The sequence below is a fragment of the Nelumbo lutea genome, chromosome 2 (assembly GCF_056320005.1).
Source record: "Nelumbo lutea isolate HS-2025 chromosome 2, American lotus-T2T, whole genome shotgun sequence".
Taxonomy (NCBI): domain Eukaryota; kingdom Viridiplantae; phylum Streptophyta; class Magnoliopsida; order Proteales; family Nelumbonaceae; genus Nelumbo; species Nelumbo lutea.
The window spans coordinates 31,253,352-31,262,325 of record NC_142685.1 but is presented as its reverse complement, the minus strand read 5'-3'; positions in this window follow the sequence as shown (position 1 = coordinate 31,262,325).

Genomic DNA, 8,974 nt, shown 5'->3' with positions numbered 1-8,974 from the left:
AAGATTTACCAAACGGCTCCTTAATTTGCAGTTTACTTGCCAATTATTTCAGCTTTGTCTTTTTCCAAAGGAAGCTTCTTTACATAATTAATGAACAGTAATATGGTGGCCCTTCTCTCGAAGATTCAATCTTTTTGAGGAAATGCGGTCCCGTGGGTGGGTGTAAAGTCATTTTAATTTGCTTTCCGGATATTCGAGGAAATATTGCAGTCGCGCTTTACGGTCTTGATATATATATTTTTTAGAATTTAATTTAAATAAATACAATACCTGAATTGTAATAATACTACAAATTTCTAAAAAATAAATAAATTGCATTTTAAGTTGACTTGATTTGTCAGTTTCCGACTTCCATGTAATAGCTATAAATGTATAATACATTTATTTTAATACTGTATTTACTTATATATTACTTATTTGCAATCGGTTCATTGTTCACGACTTCACATGTATAATTAACTATTTAGTTCTGGATGCATTAAAACTTATTAATTTTGATAGTGGGCTAACGCTTAAAAGTAAATTACAATTGGGTATTGGTCAGCATGTTAAGTATGCATATATTTATATTGTGGTTAATTGAACTGTAGACTTAGGGTTAAGACACTTGAAATGATAGCCCGAATGAATAGATTTGATCTTGTCATACTACTGGATTGTTCTAAGTAAATCCAGGATTGAAATAATGTTTCAAAGTGAATGGTTAAAGATCATATATTGCTGAAATTTGTTACAGAACATTTTGCTTGGGTTCACATATAGGGCACGTTCTTTTTTTGGATTTTGAGAAGGGGGAAGTTGGTCAATGGGATTTTGGTTTCCATTCACTAAGAATTCTATGTTCATTTTTCAGAGTTATGTGGGTTCTAGGGAAAGTTTATTTTCCTAATTACCACTTACCTAGGTAAGTGACACTCATCTCCTAGGTGGATAAATAATTTTCCCACCTAGGGGGAAAGTTCCTAACACTTGAATAGGACAAAAATGTCCCTTTTAAAAATTGATTTTTGTGGCTAAAATGGTCATTACCTTATTTAGCTAAGAAATAAAAGAACATGGGTAAATGCACTAACCTGGCTAAAATGGTCATTACCTCATTTAGAACTTATATGCATGTGAGGTCTACATATTGGTAGGGCTGTCAATGGACCGGATATTGGTCCAATCCAATCCATCCAACATGACTCCATTACAAATGAACCAAGCTCAATCCAGTCTAATAAATATTTTAGATTGGACTTGTCAATTTCAATGTCTTATTGGACCGTCCAATTTATTCAAATTGGTTTTAGTGCAGCTTGTGTCAACCCAAACCTAGTCCATTGAAACCCTCAGTCTTATCTTCTATCAATGGACTGATATCCAATCCAATATAAATCCATATAGATGGATCAGGTTCAATCCCTAAGGAGAATAAGCCTTATAACATTTCCACTCAATCTATTATTACTTTTATTGTTTTTATATGGAATGGAAATGATATCGTTTTTATTACTTTTAATAATTTTTACTGTTTATTTTTAAATTTAATTTTCCATTAATGTTAGTTATTTTAAATGGAATTCATATGTATTTTAATTTTTAATTTATGAACTACTAAGTTATATTGATTTCTTAATTTTTAATAGATGTTAGATAAAGGCTTGCTAAAGTTTAATACCTTTTTCTAATTCAAGCTGTTGGAATGCCAACAATTGGTGGACTCACTCATGCATGGTTGGTTGTTTTTGTAATATGATGTGGAATAAAAAATCAAAAATCAAAAAATAGGGAAAAAAAACACCCTAGTATGTGTTTTGTTTAAAAAGTAGATGACATAGGCAAGGTTGGCCGAACCTCTATAAAAATCTTATGTGTCATTTGTGTTTTTTTCTTTTCTTTTTAAGTTTGCAGTTTATCTTATTTGTGTTAACTTTATTTGCATTGCAATACTTGAAATCTTGAGATCTTGCAAATTTCTCTTTATTTATTTATTTATTTTTTTATCTACAAGATACAAAGACAACTAATAAAAATTGAGCACTAACATTACTAACTCCATTAAATTCATTCACTCTACTAATTGCTTTACTTTTATTATTTTGTTGTTTACATTTATTGTTAATTTATATTTGGACAATATTTACTTTTGGATAGTTAGTTTTGTTGATTTGATAGTTGGCACCTAATTCATCTAGGCCTAGGTGTCCATAAAAAACCGAAAAGCCCAACTGAATTGGAAAATGTGATTAACTGAACTTATCGGTTTAGTTTCGATTTGGTATTTTTGAAAAACCTAGAAAAAGACTGGTTTGATTTTTGGTTAACCTAGAAAAAAAGCAACGGTTAACTAAACCAACTGGTATATATATATATGTATGTTTTATATATACTTTTAATATATGTCACATATTTTTTATATATTATGTAAATATATATGCATTATATATAAATATATACACATATACATATATTATATTTATAATAATTTATTTATAATTATATTATATATTTTTAATATTTATAATATATTAAATGTCATTTATTATTTATAATATAATATTATACATATATTTATATAATATATATTATAAATATAAAAAACCGATGAACCAAACCGATCAAAAATTGAAACAAATAGATTGGAGCTGTTGTAATCTCTCTGGGCTTTCTAATGGTTGGAGTTGCTTGGGACGTAAGGGGGTATTATTGTCTAGACTGAGTGTAGGGTAATCTCTCTAGGCTTGATTGTGTATTTTCTTAAGTGTGAGAAAGGGGGGCATATATAAATTTTTGAGAAGGGAATGGAGAGCTGAGATGGGGAGACAAGAGAGATCAAAGGATAAAGTTTAAAGGATTTTTTTAGGGAGATGGATTGAGAGAATGGATTATCAAGACAGCTTTGGGAGAGATCATCTCAATCAATCAAGACAATAAGTGGAAATTTTCACCAATTTACCTAAATTGGACATTCCTAAACTGGAGGATCTTAACTATTTAGATTTTAAATTTTAAGATGGTTGTAGAGGCTGGGAGAAGGATCTGGTTGTAGGATGCTCTAAGTTCGAAGTTGTAGTGAAGAGGATTCCAAATGGAAGGCCTGGATCGAGTTTAGCTTCGATTCTCAAGATGGAAGGGCTAACGGTGTTAGAATTGGACGATCTTGGTGTCATTGGACTCGAAATTTCAAGATCTATCCATATACAATGTTGGATTTCAGATTTTATGTGGCATAGGATTCAGGATAAAAAATGACATTGATCAAACAATCAAAATCGTTTTTGCTTCAAGTCTTAAGATGAATGGGTAAACAATGTCAGATTTGGGTGACCTTGGTGTCATTAGACTTGGATTTTCAGGACCTATGTACCTATAGTATTGGATTTATGATTTGGCATGAAATGAGATTAAGGATCAAAATGACTCTAATCAGACGATTGGAATCAGTTCCAGTTTTGGGTCTTAAGATAAAGGGGTACATAGTGGTGATGTTTGATTTAGGTGATTATTGTGTCATTGATTTAGATTTTTGGAATCTATGTACCTGTGGTTTTGGATTTTTTATTAGATGTGAAATGATGTTTAGATCCAAAATAACTTCGACTAAACAATCAAAATCGGTTTTGGGATTCGGGTCTTAAAATGAAGGAGTAAACGACATCGGATTTGAGTGATTTTGGTGTCATTGGGTTTGGATTTTTGGACTCTATGTATCTATGGTTTTTTATTTCTGATTTAACATGAAATAAAGTTCATGATCAAAATGTCTTGGATCGGATGATCGGAATCGGTTTTGGCTTTGGTTCTTAAGGCAAAGGGGTAAATGGTGTCGAATTTGGGTCATCTTGATGTCATTAGATTTGGATTTCTGGGATCTACATACCAATGGTCTCAGATTTTTTATTTGATCTAAAATGAGGTTTAGGATCGAAATGACTTCGATCGAATGATCGAAATCAGTTCTGACTTATGGCTTCAGGTCTAAAACCTACTTGAAGTTTGAAGTGCTATAAAAAAAAACTAAAGGGAACAAAAATAAGGTGTCTGCATTGTTTTTTTGCATATTTTGAATTTGTTTTGAGTTTTTTGAATATTAATGTGAATAATTGGAGATATCATATTTTTTAATTTTGTTTTGACTTTTAATTGTTCTTGCAAAATGTTAATAATTGAAATACAAACACTATTAATTCTTTTCTTGTTACATAATGCATATTTTTACTTTTGGAATAATATGATTTTTTTTTTATTTTTTTGTTACTACTTTTTGCATAAAAATAATTATTAGTGTGTTGGAGTTAATCATCATCATCATTATTTTTATTATTAAGAAACTATTTCCAAAATTTCTTTTTTGAAAGTACTTAATGATAATTGCTTTTGAAAGTACTTTACTCTTTAGATGTATTATATACTATTTTGTAATAGTATTCCTTATTTATTTATGTTGTTTTTCATTATTTTTATTATATTATTAATTAATGCAGATATTTTTTAATTTATTATAATTATTATCATTATTGTTGTTGTTGTCATTATTTTTATTACTATTATTATTAATATTATTCTTGTGATAGTGCCATGTGTGAACCCACGTCGCAATCCACGATTCCACCTGCGTTACATGTGGATCAATATGTGTCTCAAAATAGTGATGTGGCAAATTCCTTTGAAATAAATAAACCAATTTTTATATGGATTTATGAAATAGGGTCTAAAAATGTCATTTCAACAAAATTAACTACGTATTGGAGAATTAGCTCGCCAAACATCCTCACCCCAATCTATATATACTAAAGTAGAGCTTGCCACATTAGATGGCCTCTCTTTGCTTCATTGCCCCAACCAAGCAATTCCATAGTGGGTGCAAAGTTCACTCTAGAAATCCATAGAGCTGCCACTTTAGCATGATAATCTATCTTTTTTTCTCTCTCTTTTAGGAAACCAATAAAAAACATATAGTAAGCACCTATTTTTTAGCAAAAATATAAGAATCCTTTGTATAGTTAATCCTTACTATAATTTATTCCCATTCCCCATTAGCCACTTGGAACCATTATCCCACACTCTATCCTAAATTATCTCGAATCCATATTTATCCTCTACCCCTCTTTTCCTCCATAACTATCGAAAGAAATTTGAATTAGGCAAATTTCTTAAACTACACCTACTATTTAGCTAATTGACTAACTCTACCCTTACTATTTAACTATTGTCTTAAACCAGTCATACTATTTCTAACAATTGTTATTGTCGTTAAACCATAATGGAAAAGGATGAAATATCCTTTTTGCCCCTTAAGAGAAAAATTCCCTCCCCGACCTCTTCTCACTCTCTCATTTCTCTCTCTATCACATTGTCTCTCTCTCTCCATCAACATGATAATCTATTGGACCCAGTGGTGGTGAAGATTCTCATCACTCTCTCTCACCCTTGCTTCTCACCACCATTGACACCATTTCCAACCACCGCCACTACAACTTAAACCAGTGGCAACAGTTGTTCTCCTGTCCCATATTTTCTTTCTCTTCCACTCAATTTTCTCTCATTTTCCCGCTTTTTCTTTCTTTCCTGTTGTCTCTGTGGTTCCTCTTCATTGAATCACACACTCCCTATTTCATGTCTTCTCTCTTACTATTCTCCCCTATTTTGAATGTTCAATATTGAACCAGAGTTGTAACCTCTCTCTCTCTCTCTCTCTCCCCCCTATTGTCCTTTTCCACTCTCCTTCCTATTTCAACAAATGGAGAGATAGAGCACCACCGTCACGGAACAAAGCACGTCCAAGCGCAAGGAGTGTGATGCCCAATTTTGGGTTGCGATGTGCAAATCGGAAAGGGGTGGTCACGATGATATGCAATTGCAACCAACTAAGTTCTCGAAAATCTATGCGAGAGAAAGAGATAAGAAAGGAGGTTTAGTTCGATGTCGATGCCCAATTCTGGGTTTCAATGTGCATATCGAAAAGGGGGTGGTCATGATGATGTGTAGTTCCAACCAACTAGGTTCTCAAAAATCTTTGTGAGAGAAAGAGAGAAGAAAGGAGCTTCATTTCGATGTTGATGCCTGAATCAGGGTTGCAACGTAGATTGGAAAGGGGATCTAGATTGAGATCTAGTTCTTGATCACAAAATTCCAATGACCTTCAAATGATGCCGAAGGAGTGGCATGAATCTGCATGAGTCTGAGATCTGGACTATATCTAATCACAGAATCAATTCGATGAGGGATACCATACCTGAGATCCCATGAGGGAGATAGCATGGAGTCTCAAAGCTTAGATCTAAGAAATACTCAGATCCGATATTTGGATTGAATCTGACCGTCGAAGGAGCATGGAGCCTGAGTCTTTCATCATGGAGTCTGCTTATTGGATCTGAAATTTTTCGATTAATCTCTACTAGAGCAATCGAAGATGAACTCTCATATCTTCATATCTACTTCTAGGATTGTTAGGTTATTCTTTCTACTCCCAAGAGCTCCAACTACAACCTCATTCAGAGGAAAGGTGCCTTCTTCAGCTTCATTTTTGGAAGGGATGAGGTTACAGTGGTGGCAAGGCCTTGGTTGACAGTCACTGTATGGGGAAAGAGGTGAGGAGACAAAGATTCAAATGTGTATTTTGGAATTTTTGCAAAAAAAAAATATTGGTCGCGTGATGTCATATGTGACTGAGTGTGACAAAAATTTAATGGTAGGGGAGGCTTTAGTCAATTGTTAGAAAACTTAGAGGTACTCTAAGACAATAGTTAAATAGTAAGTGTAAAGTTAGTCAATTAGCTAAATAGTAGGGCTAGTTTAAGAAATTTGACTAAAATATAATTCTTATTTAAAAATTATAATGAAATTATGTAATAACAATATAAATTATAATTTTATGGATTATTAAATTTAATAAATAATAAATACTTTAAAAATGTAAATAATGATATCTTTTAGATAACTATATAATATTGTAAGTAACTAAATTTTATATCTTTTAAATAACAAAAAATTTCATAACTTATTTTATAAACTATTTAAAAAATAGATTAAATAAGGAAATTGTATAATAACTTTAAAACATTTTTCAAAAACACAAAAATAATTATAATATATTTAATAATATTTGATAATAATAATATAAAATATAAATAATTTAAAAAATAACTAAATAATATTGTAAATAACTAATTTTAAATAATTTAAATATTAAAATAATTAATAACTAAATCATATTTTAAACATTATTTAAAAGGAAAAAAAAAATATTAAAAAACAAAATTATATAATAACTTTAAAATTGTAGTAACCACTTAGTATGTGCTTGGTATAGTTTCTGTTTATTTAATAAAGTTTTACTCTCGATTTGTCTTCAAAACTAAGAAACTTGATAAACCGTTTATTGACAACTAGGCACCACATCAGTGGAATAGTGAATAAACGCTCAACCATTAGGATAAACGTTAAAATAAATCTTGTCCCATCGGTTGACATGCACATAAATCAAAACCCACTTTTATGAATAATCATGCGTACAGATCAGCATGATGGGATACCGTTTATCAAATAAAGGAAAGCAATACAAAACACCGCCTCAATCATCCAACATAGCCTAAGTTGTTTACGTATACCCTTATGAAATTTACAATAACCTGTATTATATATTTAAATGCATCTGATATACAAACTTATAAAGAACAATGATATATTTGAAATACAAAGAACAAACAACAAATAAATCAAACCAATTTAAAGAAGAACAATAACAATAAGAAGAATAGGAAGAAATCCTCCTTGTGTTGGAAAACTTCCAGCATTAGACGGGGTATATAAAATCGGAAATAGCATCCATCCACCTAAAGCTTCTAAATAACCATCTTCCTCGGTGTTCTCAACTCTGTTGGTGATTGCCGAGAATGTTTGGACGTCTCGGGCAACGACCAGTTTCTCCCGTGGCACCCCGGCATCGATCCACGATCGGAGGCCGGATCTAAGCTTAGTGTTGTTCATGGCTGAAGCCTTATTCGTAACGCCATCGTAATCAAAGCACACGGGCATTATAAAGGCTACCTTCCTGATGATTATGTCGTTCGGGGGTTCGGAGAAGGAAAAATTAGCAAAACAGTGGGTGCTGAGAGAGAATGGCTAGTGCCAACTTTATAAGGGTCAGGATAAATCCAATCGAAGTGAAAGCCATCGAATACGTACTTATCAATGATTTCATTGATGTACCTGATGAAATCAGCAAGGTCATCAGGAATTGATTGTCGAATGGAGAGGAAAATCTTTAAATTCGGATTAATGGAGTGTACGCTGGAAGTATGGTTGAGCAGCGATCGAAAGGTCAAGGACGTGAAAGTGGTTATTTAATCGGTCGATGGAGATGGAGGGGATGAGGTAAGTCAAGCTTGAGGTGTCAACGGTGGATGGAAGATACGTCCCCGTTTTCCATAATGGCCAAAACGCAGCCCTGAACCTGTGGAACTCAGTAGCTTGTGTTGAATTGACCGCTGGACAAAAGGTGGATTCGGCGGTGGAACAAATGATGGTTGGATCAGAGATGAATACATTGTATATTATCCATGTAATGACGATAAGGGAAAATACTTTGGCATTCAAGCACATGATTTGATTAGATCAGAGAGAAAAAAAAGGAAGAGGAGTATGACAGACGAAAAGTCTAATACTCTACCGATTTCAACTAGTGCCGTCAGTGTTGGACACCGTTCGTTTTATCTAAAACCTACAAACATAAATCAATGACAGAAAAGATAGAAACTTAGTTTAGCTTATTTGAGAAAACTCCTCCCTCTATTATCTTCTATCAGGAGGAAGACAGTATGACTTGCTATTTGATAAATTGGGTAAATTATTTATAAGATTCAAATATTACGTGTTCTTTAAATTAGTCTCCTAAGATGCCGATGTGACATTATTATTGATAGTTGGAGAATCTCAGTCAACCGCACTTAAAAATCAATAACATGCCGGCCATTACCAAAACGAAATCCAG